The sequence below is a fragment of the Heptranchias perlo genome, chromosome X, assembly GCF_035084215.1.
Source record: "Heptranchias perlo isolate sHepPer1 chromosome X, sHepPer1.hap1, whole genome shotgun sequence".
Lineage (NCBI taxonomy): Eukaryota > Metazoa > Chordata > Chondrichthyes > Hexanchiformes > Hexanchidae > Heptranchias > Heptranchias perlo.
Genome location: NC_090370.1, coordinates 9,662,348 through 9,674,314, shown reverse-complemented (window position 1 = coordinate 9,674,314; position 11,967 = coordinate 9,662,348). Strand labels below are relative to the sequence as shown.

Here is an 11,967-nt window from a genome sequence, read left to right as displayed (position 1 = left end):
CGCTGCTTGTATTCTATCCTGCAGCAAGTCCCACTCACCCATCACCCCGATCTACCTTGGCTCCCAGTTGCCTCCAATGCAAAATTCTCATCCTTGTATTAAAACCCCTTCATGGCCTCACCCCTGTCTATCTTTGTAACCTCTTCCACCCCTACAACAGAAACACTCTGTTCCTGTGACTCTGTTCTTTTGTGTGTCTCCCCCTCCCTTCACCCACCATTGGTGGCTGTACCTTCAGCTGTTTAGGTCCCATGCTCTGGACTCCCTCCATTAACCTCTCTGCCTGTCCACTTTCCTCTCCTCAAGACCCTCCTTAAAACACACCTCTTTGACTAAGCTTTTGGTCAGCCCTCCTCACACTCCTTTGGCTCGGCATTCATTTTTGTCTGATTTTTACCTCTGAAGCACCTCAAAATGTTTTTCTACATTAAAGGCACAATATAAATTCAAGCTGATGTTATTACTACTGCTACCGCCACCTCCACCATAACAACAACAACACTACTACCACCACCCTGGGATTCTCCACATGCTCGGACTGCCCTTAAAGTGCTATCATACCTCAGAAACCAGAACTGCTCCAAGACCTCAGGTGCCACTTCTTAGTGATCCCAGAACCGAGGACACTCCTCAGTGTTGCTACACTCCAAGACCTCACCCCCCACCCTCCCCCTTAGTGCAGTCAAATGCTATCCTTCTCCCTAGTACTATTGCACCTCATTACTCCCTCTCCCATGATACCAGACCCCCAGATTTCCCTCACCCCAATTGTGACACACCCTAGAACAATCCTCAGTGTTCTATACCCTAACACCCTTCTCAGTGCCCTCCCCAGCCCAGGAGCATCGAGACCAATTGTAACACCGTAACTGCTGAAATCAGCACAAATGAAAGATTGAACCTGGAACCTTCCCTGTCTCATATAGGTTTGTACTCCAATAGTAGAAGACAGGAAATCTACAAACCCGTCACAGTTGCCAACCGCTGCAGTCCGTGTGGTGAAGGTTCTCCCGCAGTGCTGTTAGGTAGGGAGTTCCAGGATTCTGACCCAGTGACGCTGAAGGAACGGCAATATATGTCCAAGTAAGGATGGTGTGTGTCTTGGAGGGGAATCTGGAGTTGATGGTGTTCCCATGCACCTGCTGCCCTTGTCCTTCTAGGTGGTGGAGATCGCGGATTTGTGAGGTGCCGTCGAAGTTTATAATTACAAGTGTGTTATAGCATGAAACATTAATTTTAATCAACAGTATGTTTCAAGTGCCTGTGTTGTGCCCCTCTCAATCTGCCTAGGATAGAAGGAAGTTTCCATTTGGTTACTGTAACAGCTGCTCATACAGTCAGCAGGTGCTCCACTTACCAGCAATTTAATTCAAGCTCTCATTTTAAACAGTTTCAATGAACGGAGTGCTGACTGTGTTACACTAACCATCTGGAAACTTTACTTCCCTTTCTCTGACTCATACACTGCCTCTTGCACCCTCGCACACACTATTTCTATCTCAATCACACATTTTTTTTCCTCTCCCCTCTCTCCCTGTCATTCACATACCATCTCTCCTCTCTTTCTCTTCCACTCTCCTCTCTTTCTCTTCCACTCTCATTCTCACTGTCGGTGTCTCTTCCAGAAAAGTTACAAAGTTCGCGTTTCAGCTCGTTTTAAAATCTTTAGAAAAAACAAACTTATAATCATTGTAATAGCATGCCATTCCTGAGGCTTTGATTTGTTTGGCTGCAAAAAAAAATCATGCTCATGCATGCTGGGAATTTTCGCTCTTGTGTTTGCACAGACTGAGATGGCAGCATGCTGGGAATTGTAGGCATAAGTGATTGCTGGGAGGAGTTGTTAAACCTCTTCAGCTACTAATGATGGCTCTGGCAAGCCCATGAATTCAAGCTTCTGAAAGAGGCACCAGCCTCCAACAAAAAAACATTGTTAGACACGTTTTAAATATTCTGCTATTCAATAGGTAAGTTTAGGCATTTCTTCCAAACGTTGTAATTTATTTACATTTATTACATTACAAACTTTATTTCCTGTAGTAAGTTTCTCCGCTTGCAAGAATCCAAGATGGCAGGCATGCTTCAGATGGCTGTGCCTCTCTCATGAAGCAATAACTGAATGTTCCAAGCTGCCAGACAACTGTGGACACACGTCAAAAGGGAAACCTTCAGCTGACTACAATCTGAGCTCGCTGCCAAGGTTCATATTGCAGGACACCCTCAAGTTTGGCAAGAGTGAAGATGAGGTAAATCAGACAGTAGTGATTAGGTGATACTATTCTTGGTTTTAAGAGTTTTTAGATTGTAGGAGTAATGGAAGATTGAGGGAGGTAAGGAGTTGCACTATTTTAAAACTTGGAAAAGAATAAGTGAGAGTAGGAGTCTGAATCCAGCCAAGACTGAAGGGATGAAAGTCTCCCTTCTCTGCTGTCTTTAAAGATTGTATATCCACAAGCCAAGTGAGACGAGGCACCAGAGGACATTGATGGCAAAATCACACACTGCCTGGGAAGTTGTGTTCGGTGAGGGGTACGTGCAGTAGATAGGGAAGACACACAAGTTTGTTTGGGCAAACATGGTGGGTGACAATTGTAAACAATTTTACAACACCAAGTTATAGTCCAACAATTTTATTTGAAATTCACAAGCTTTCGGAGGCTTCCTCCTTCCTCAGGTGAATGTTGTGGAAATGAAATCCTCGAACCCTTCGCATTTATAAATCACAGAACAATACCTGGTGATTACAGATAGTCTTTCCAACTGCCCGTTGCCACGGCAATCACAGTGTGCAGACAGAGAGGTGTTACCTAAAAGGCCACCGAATATACAAACCACCAAAAAAAAAACAGAGAGAGAGAGGCAGAAACATAGAAAAGACAGCAAATGACCCGTTATATTAAAAACAGATAACATTTGTTCGCTGGTGGGGTTACGTGTAGCGTGACATGAACCCAAGATCCCGGTTGAGGCCGTCCTCATGGGTGCGGAACTTGGCTATCAATTTCTGCTCGACGATTTTGCGTTGTTGTGTGTCTCGAAGGCCGCCTTGGAGTACGCTTACCCGAAGGTCGGTGGCTGAATGTCCCTGACTGCTGAAGTGTTCCCCGACTGGGAGGGAACCCACATCATGGTGGGTGAGGCAGCCTTGCGTCGCCTGTGGTGCACGATGAGATATGGCAACCTCGTGTTGCCTGGAGTTGTGCAATGGATTGGGAAGCTCCTTATTCTTCCTGGCACTGCTCATTTCAAAAACTTGAACATCTTCTCCGCAAAATTAGTCACGCTTGGTTCCCAATTTTGCGTTACTTGGTGTTATTGTACAACAGATACCAGCCTGAGACAAGTACTGGTACAGAATTATGTGCAGCCAGAATAGTAGCGATAATCAACTACATTCCTTGCGTTGTTGAACACAAGGAATGTGACCTTTTGGATGTAACTATTTATTTGTAATAAAGTATTTTCTTGTATCAACTTTACTGGCAGAAAACAATATTTTTCTATTTTGTTGCCAAGTAGAGAGTTTTTAAAAAAAAATCAAATCATTACAAATAGCTGTTTGAGGTAAAGGGGCGAAGATTTTTTTAAAGGGTTCATTAAATATTTAGCCCAGATTGTGTTTTTTTTAAATCTCTTTGGTAATGTACTTGGCAAAACTAGGATCAGTATATAAATTAAAGAATGGATGATGTTGCAGTGAACCTTCCCTTTAAATAGGTGGTTTCTTCCTGAAATTGAATAAAATATACTAACATGCCAACCCTGTTTTAAAATATCTCTTTTTTTAATATAAAAAAGTATGTCTGTTAATTAAGATTTCCTTTCTGGCTGACAACTTACTAATTTAAACAATTTAAAAAATATATATATATATTAAAAAAAACGCAGTTGACATGTATTCAGTGGCATTTTGCCAGGACTTTTAACAAACACTTCCCCCTCCAAAAAAGCATTTTTTCTACACTAGTGGTAATTTAGAAATACAACAGTTCTTTCAAAGTTTAATTTTTATTCTGTTGGAACGATCAGGATAAACGTCAAGTCATATTGAAAAATCCTAGCCTTGAAGCTGAAGCATTTTTGCAGCCGGGCAGGACGTAGTTAGGGATCGGGTAAAAATGATAATTTTTCTGAAAAAAGAAAACACGTCAATGGCATTTGTGCATTGTTGCTGTTAAAACCCATGATAAATAAGCATATTTAAAAGGGTACTGTTACCTTATGGGGGCAACGTTAGGATCGGTTGCTGAGAATTTGAGTCCAGAAATTACATCTGTGCGACATTGTGAACACTTAGCAAGGGTTGCCAGGAAGGGTGGTTGAAGCCAGGACTCTGGACTCATTATAAAACAGCCAAATGCTGTAATGGGGAGGTGGTAAGGTTGGTATTCATTGGAAACCTATCTTTCTCTTTCGTATGCTGTGCATTTCTAGCATCTTCTGAATTTACTTATTTCCATTGAATTGCTGGCACCCCCCAGCTTATCCGGGCCCCCCCCCCCCCGCTTATCCGGCCCCCCCCCCCCGCTTATCCGCGCCCCCCCCCGCTTATCCGCACCCCCCCCCCCCTGCTTATCCTCCATCCCCCCCCCTTCTCCAATCCTTGTCTATCTCACCCCCCCCCCAACAACAACTTATAGGGTTTGTAGGGCTGTAGGAGGTATACAGTATATAGAGAGGGTGAAAAGTGAGGTCATGAAGAGATTTAAACATGTGGATGAGAATTTTTAATTTGAGACATTCCAGAAAAGGAAGCTAATGTAGGTTAGTGATAATGGGTGAGCGAGACATGGTGCAGGGCAATCCCCCCATCTCCCCTCTCTTTCTATTCCCCCCCCCATGTCCCCCTTCTCTCCATCTTCTCCATCTCCATTCACCCCTCTCTGAGAGGGATGCAGGGGGAAATGGGGGTGACAGTCTTAGCTCAGTGTTGGCACTCTCACCACTTGAGTCAGAAGGTCATGGGTTCAGGCCCCACTCCAGAGACCCGAGCACATAATCCAGGCTAACACTTCAGTGCAGTACTGAGGGAGTGCTGCATTGTTGGAGGTGCCATCTTGCAGATGAGATGTTAAACTGAGGGCCCTGTGTGCCTGCTCAAGTGAATTAAAAGATCACATGGCACTATTTGAAGTAGAGCAGGGGAGTTCTCCCGCTGTCCTGGCCAACACCCCTCAACTAGTACCACTAAAACAGATTATCTGGTCATTTATTTCATTGATATTGCTTTGTGCAAATTGGCTGCTTTGTTTGCCTACATTACAAAAGTGACTACACGTCCAAAGCGCTTCACAGCCAATGAATTACTTTTGGATGTTCTGAGGACATGAAAGACGCTATACAAATGAAAGTCCTGTCCTTTCTTCTCTTGACCCTCTCTTTCTCAACTCTCACTCACTTCTCTCTCTCTCTCTCTCTCTCTCTCTTTCTCTTTCTCTTTCTCGCTCTCTACAGCTCCTCTGTCTTTCTCTTTTCTTGGTTAGGAGATTGGTTAGGCGGTAGAAGACAGAGTAGGGATAATGGGTATGTACTTGAATTGGAAGGAAGTGACTAGTGATGTCCCACGAGGATCTGTGCTGGGGCCTCAACTATTCACTTTATTTATTAATGACTTAGATAACACAATAGAGAGCCATAAATCCAAGTTTGCCGATGGCACAAAGATTGGTGGCATAGCAAGCAGTATAGACGGGAGCATAAAATTACAAAGAGACATTGATAGATTAAGTGAGTGGGCAAAACTATGGCAGATGGATTTCAATGCAGGTAAGTGTGAGGTCATCCATTTTGGACCAAAAAATGATAGCTCCGAGTATTTTTTAAATGGTGAAAAGCTGGGAACAGTGGAGGTCCAAAGAGATTTAGGGGTCCATGTACACAGATCACTAAAATATAGTCAGGTACAAAACATAATCAAAAAGACTAATGGAATGTTAGCCTTTATAACTAGAGGGCGAGAATATAAAGGGGAGGAAGTTTTGCTACAGCTATACAAAGCCCTGGTTAGACCACATCTGGAGTACTGTGTACAGTTCTGGGCACTGCATCTTAGAGGGTTCTATTATGAGGAGATATTACATAAACTAGGCTTGAATTCCCTGGAATATAGAAGGTTAAGGGGTGATTTGATTGAAGATTTTAGGATTTGGAAAGGAATTGATAGAGTAGATAGAAACTTTTTCTGCTGGTGGGGGAGTCTAGGACAAGGGGACATAACCTTAAAATCAGAGCCAGGCCATTCAGGAGAGAAGTTAGGAAACATTTCTTCACACAAAGGGTGGTAGAAGGGAGGAACTCTCTCCCATAAAGAGCAGTAGATGCTAGCTCAATTAATAATTTTAAATCTGAGATCGATAGATTTTTTGCTAGTCAAGGGTATTAAGGGATATGGAGCCAAGGCGGGTAAATAGAGTTAGGGTACAGATCAGATATGATCTAATTGAATGGTGAAACAGGCTCGCGGGGCTAAATGGCCTCTTCCAGTTCCTATGTTCCTACATAATGAATTACTTGGAAGTGCAGTGACTTTATGCAGGCAAATGCGGAAGCCGTTTTGCACACAGCAAAGCCCCACAAACAGCAATGAAATGAATGATCAGTTAGTATATTTTTGATGGTGTTGGTTGAGGAAGGAATCTTGGCCAGGACATTGGGAGAATTCCTGCTGTTCTTCAAATAGTGCCATGGGATCCTTTATGTCCACCTGAACTGGCAGACAGGACCTTGGTTTAATGTTTCATCTGCAGGACAGTACTTCCAACAATGCAGCGTTGCATCACTGCACTGATGTGTCAGCCTAGAATACATGCTCAAGTCTTGGAATGGGGCTTGAATCTACGACCTTCTGACTCAGGCATTAACGTGCTGCCAAGCTGACAGTGCCACAAATAGACAAAGCAGTTGATTCTGCGATGAAAAATGAGTGCCTAAAATAAAACCGAACAATCTACAAAGTTTAAACAATGTTAATGCATGAATTGTTCTTTTTACTGAGGAAGAATTTGTAACATTAAGTACAAGTATTGAAACGTATCTGACGATGAAGTATCAGTGATGAGACAATATTGTTCTACAGTGTGTGGTTGTTTTCCAGGTTGTTTACGTGCCATGGATGCAATTGGCCTCTTTCCCACATCGACCTATCTGCTGTGATATAAAAACTGCCGAATAAAGGAACAGATTGTTGGTTTGGTTAAGATGCATTAGTTCTTTTATTGCACTCCCTCTGAGGGCGGAGTTTAAACTGGTACATGTTCAACCATATTCTCATCATTGAACATGACAACTATTTTATCTGACCAGTTCTCGACATGTCACAGAAACTCTAGGGAAATATGTTTCATTAATATCCCACTTAGGGTTTTTGGGAATGTTGTGCTCATCAAGGGGATGTCAGTGCTGCAGAATGGAATACTTCCCATTTCAGGAACCCAGTGTCAGCATCAAGCACTCGTGGTTCAGTCATAACACATTGAGGTGCAGAGTATCTCCCTCTACGCTGCCCCAATATTGGGCATCAGCTCCAATTTCAGCAAAGTTCCCTCTACTGTATCAATATGATATTCTTACATTTCCGACATCAGCCATCCTGTGGCCTTCCTGAGTGGGATTAGTCGATTTCAAATGCACTTCACTTTGGACCCTGACAGCTAGTCAACACAGGAGACTTTCATCCCATCAATTTGGGCCAGATATAACCCAGGTCCCAGAGGTGAAAGGCCAATTCCCCTCTTCCCCCCCCCCCCCCCACCACCACCATTACCCACTGCTCCTCTCCCTCCCCTCCCTTTGTCATTTAGTATTTAGACATTGTACAATGAACAGTTTCAAGAGTTGACAAGTGTACAAAACTGCTACCCCAAACCACTCGTACCCTCCCAGTTCACACTCGCAGCCAATGCTTTTTTGCCTCTTAACAACATTGTCTGTTTCTGTTAAAGAAATTTACAATTATAACCCTTTTCTCCAGCCAATGCCTGTACAGTGGGCAAGGTAGTTCAGGCATGTATGTACTAAACTATATATAGTACTAAACTATATATAGATGTATTGGATGAAACTGGAGTACACAATCTGTGGGCTCTGTTTCACCTGGCCACTCGCACATTTAGTTCACTTATTGGCCTAGGGCGTGCAGGCAGCCAGAATCATGCTGTTAAGTAGATGGGAAGTTTTCATGTGAGTCATGAATTGGTGACCTCCCTTGTCATTATACTGGAACTGACATAGGACTACTCCAGCACCGAGCGCTTTACATGAGTGGGTGTTTGTGGGTGCAGAGGAGCCAAATTGGAGTGCCTTTCGGCTGTTTCATAATTGCGATTTTCACGTTAGCATAAATTCAGCATGAAAATTCCAGTCTAACACAAGTGTAATAGAGCTGATTTAGTGCTCAATTCAAATGACAGGATCACAGTAGTACCCTGGGTTAATGAGTATTTCTACTGGCATTAATGCAGCTTCCTCATACTCAGGGTTAGGAATGCTTCCCAGCCAGTTTTATGAATCTATTGAAACAGAAAGCAAGAAATACTTGCATTTATACTGCACCTTTCACAAAGTCAGGACGTCCCAAAGCACTTTACAGCAAATGAAATAAAGAAGGAAAGAATGTTAAAATTAAAATATGGGCCTTGAAATTATGTATGCAAACGGATGCTTGCTATGTTCATATGAAAACATTGTGTCCGCTCATTTAACAGAGACTATTTAAAATAATGTCACAAAATATAATTTCCAGGCTTAATGCATTTGCATTCATATCTGAACCACAAGATTGAATACTGCTTTAAGTTTCCATTCAATTTTCTTTTAAAGTGTTTTCTTTTAATATAAAGCTTCCTCTACTTTAAACCCAATCTCACAAGTTCACGTACACCAGTGTGACATTTTCTGTTCCCACACCAGCACTCCGTCTTAGTGAGATTGGCAGTTTTGTCTCAATCTATGCCCAATAGTAGTCATTTTTATCCAATGGGCTCATACCCACAAGGTCCTGGATTGAGGCTGAACCAAACTCAGTTCATTATTGGGATCAACTCCAGCTACCTGAATCGTCCAGATCACCAAAGAGTAGGGGGAAACAAAAAAGCAAAAAAACCACAATAGGTCATCTTTCTAAAAGAACATTTGTGCCAAACAGAAATCAAATGGATCTTCTGGATCTGGACCATCGCCCACTCTCTGTACACCTGTAAGAAATGAGTTGCCTGTAGCTCACTACTTCTGCTCATGATGTAAGCACTCATATCATCACATCAGGAGGAATACTGCACAAAATATTTCCCGGCCGTCTACAATTAGCCATTTTGTAGTATAAAAGAAGTAAATTTGCAAAGACTGACAAATGTCATGTTCATATTTCCATGTAGCATTCAATAGAATACAATTTCTTGTTTGGCTTGCATACTCTGAAATATATCTTTTTAAGACTGCAGATGAACCTGTATGTTAAGAAAATTTGCCCAGTTATATAACTTATTTTACTAGAGTGGTCTCATTTATAAGATGTTCTCCTTTTATAGGCACATCTCATTGGCTTTAATGCTGCTGATCTTGGGGAATAACAAAAAATGCTGGAGTACTGTATGGAAATAATGCAGAATATAAGAAAATGTAGAACAAGAAAACTCCATTTGGCTCATGATCCAATTTTACTGTCATGGCTTTTTCCTGACTTGTTTAATCTCCTGAGGGAATTCAGTAACCAAAGGGCAAAACTTCCAATAAGGAAAACCTCTGAAATATTTCTCTGACCTCTGAAGGTAATGGAACAAAACTTCTAGGAGATTGATCTGAAGTCACAGCCGACATTATTGAGCCCTGACACTTGTATTCCATAGTTCACACTTCCAAGGTTAGAACAGGACTAATCATAGAATAATCATGGTCTCTGGAGTATTTCATCTTTTATGTCTGTACTTAACCTTGTAATCTTCAATCCTTTATAACCAGATTTTTTTTCTGAAGGTGATGCTCCCTTATGTTAAGGTGACATTTCTCACTATGTGGTGTGAATGTCTCTGGGATGACACTTTACCAAACAGAAGAAATATTTACAAAAGCATTTATGACATTCTGACACATAAATTGTCAGTTTCTGTTCAATGATAGCGCTCTTACCTTTGAGCCAGAAGGTTGTGGGTTCAAGCCCAACTCCAGAGACTTGAGCACATAATCTAGGCTTACGGGGGAGTCCTACACAGTCAAAGGTGCTGTCTATCGGGTGAGATGTTAAATTGAGGCCCCGTCTGCCTGTTTGGGTAGGGATAAAAATCCCATGGCATTAATAGAAGAAGAGCAGGGAGTTCTCCCAATCTCCTGGCTAACATTCATCCCTCAGCCAACACCACCAAAAACAAATGAACTCGTCATTCATCTCATTGCTGTTTGTGGGACATTGCTACATACAAATTGGTTGTTGCAATAACCAACAAAACAACAGTGGCTACACTTCAAAAGTAACGAATTGGCTGTGAAGCCCTTTATAAATGCAAGTTCTTTCTTTCTATGCCTAGTGAAATAGTCAACATGTTCTTTTAGAACGTGCTCTCCTTGCACTAGATACCATCCGTGCAGTGAGGCAGGATGATTGTTCTTGGTCCTCTACCAATAATGGGAGGAGGTTCACAGAGAGTCTGAAAATGATTCTTCAATCCTTTCAATTTTCCTTTGCTTCAAAGCACTGTGCTACAGAGGAACATATAGGACCAGAAAAGACCTTTTAACCCTGGTTTCCATCCCAGGGTTTTAAAGGAAGTAGGTGAGCAGATTGCAGATGCCCTAACTATAATCTTTCAAAGTTCTCTAGATTCAGGAACTGTCCCTCTAGATTGGAAAATTGCACATGTCACTCTGCTTTTTAAGAAAGGAGAGAGAGGGAAACCGGAGAATTATAGACCAGTTAGCCTAACATCTGTTGTGGGGAAATTGCTGGAGTCTATAATTAAGGATAGGGTGACTGAATACCTCAAGAATTTTCAGTTAATCAGGGAGAGCCAGCATGGATTTGTGAAAGGTAGGTCGTGCCTGACAAACCTGATTGAATTTTTTGAAGAGGTGACTAAAGTAGTGGGCAGGGGAATGTCAATGGATGTTATTTATATGGACTTCCAGAAAGCATTTGATAAGGTCCCACATAAGAGACTGTTAGCTAAGATAGAAGCCCATGGAATCGAGGGAAAAGTACCAACTTGGTTAGGAAATTGGCTGAGCGAAAGGCAACAGAGAGTAGGGATAATGGGTAAGTACTCACATTGGCAGGATGTGACTAGTGGAGTCCCACAGGGATCTGTCTTCTGGCCTCAATTATTCACAATATTTATTAACAACTTAGATGAAGGCATAGAAAGTCTCATATCTAAGTTTGCCGATGACACAAAGATTGGTGGCATTGTAAGCAGTGTAGATGAAAACATAAAATTACAAAGGGATATTGATAGATTAGGTGAATGGACAAAACTGTGGCAGATGGAATTCAATGTAGACAAATGTGAGGTCATCGACTTTGGATCAAAAAAGGATAGAACAGGGTACTTTCTAAATGGTAAAAAGTTAAAAACAGTGGATGTCCAAAGAGACTTAGGGGTTCAGGTACATAGATCATTGAAGTGTCATGAACAGGTGCAGAAAATAATCAAGAAGGCAAATGGAATGCTGGCCTTTATATCGAGAGGACTAGAGTACAAGGGGGCAGAAGTTATGCTGCAGCTATACAAAACCCTGGTTAGACCACACCTGGAGTACTGTGAGCAGTTCTGGGCACCGCACCTTCGGAAGGACATATTGGCCTTGGAGGGAGAGCAGCGTAGGTTTACTAGAATGATACCCGGACTTCAAGGGTTAAGTTACGAGGAGAGATTACACAAATTGGGGTTGTATTCTCTAGAGTTTAGAAGGTTAAGGGGTGATCTGATCGAAGTTTATAAGATAATAAGGGGAACAGATAGGGTGGATAGAGAGAAACTA

The 11,967-nt window shown here is 42.1% G+C and overlaps 1 long non-coding RNA gene across 3 annotated transcripts in view; it reads left to right on the top strand.

Annotated features, from left to right (window-relative positions):
• LOC137307258 (uncharacterized) overlaps positions 1–7,178 on the top strand; it is a 29,830-nt gene extending 22,652 nt beyond the window's left edge. For 2 of the 3 annotated variants that reach the window (XR_010959090.1, XR_010959091.1), the window contains exons 2-3: positions 2,041–2,246; positions 7,094–7,178. This is a non-coding gene — a long non-coding RNA (uncharacterized lncRNA). Of the gene's footprint in view, positions 1–1,847; positions 1,968–2,040; positions 2,247–7,093 lie in introns of those variants that run through there. The other variant, XR_010959089.1, reaches the window with a different exon arrangement.
• The last annotated feature ends 4,789 nt before the right edge of the window (positions 7,179–11,967 follow it).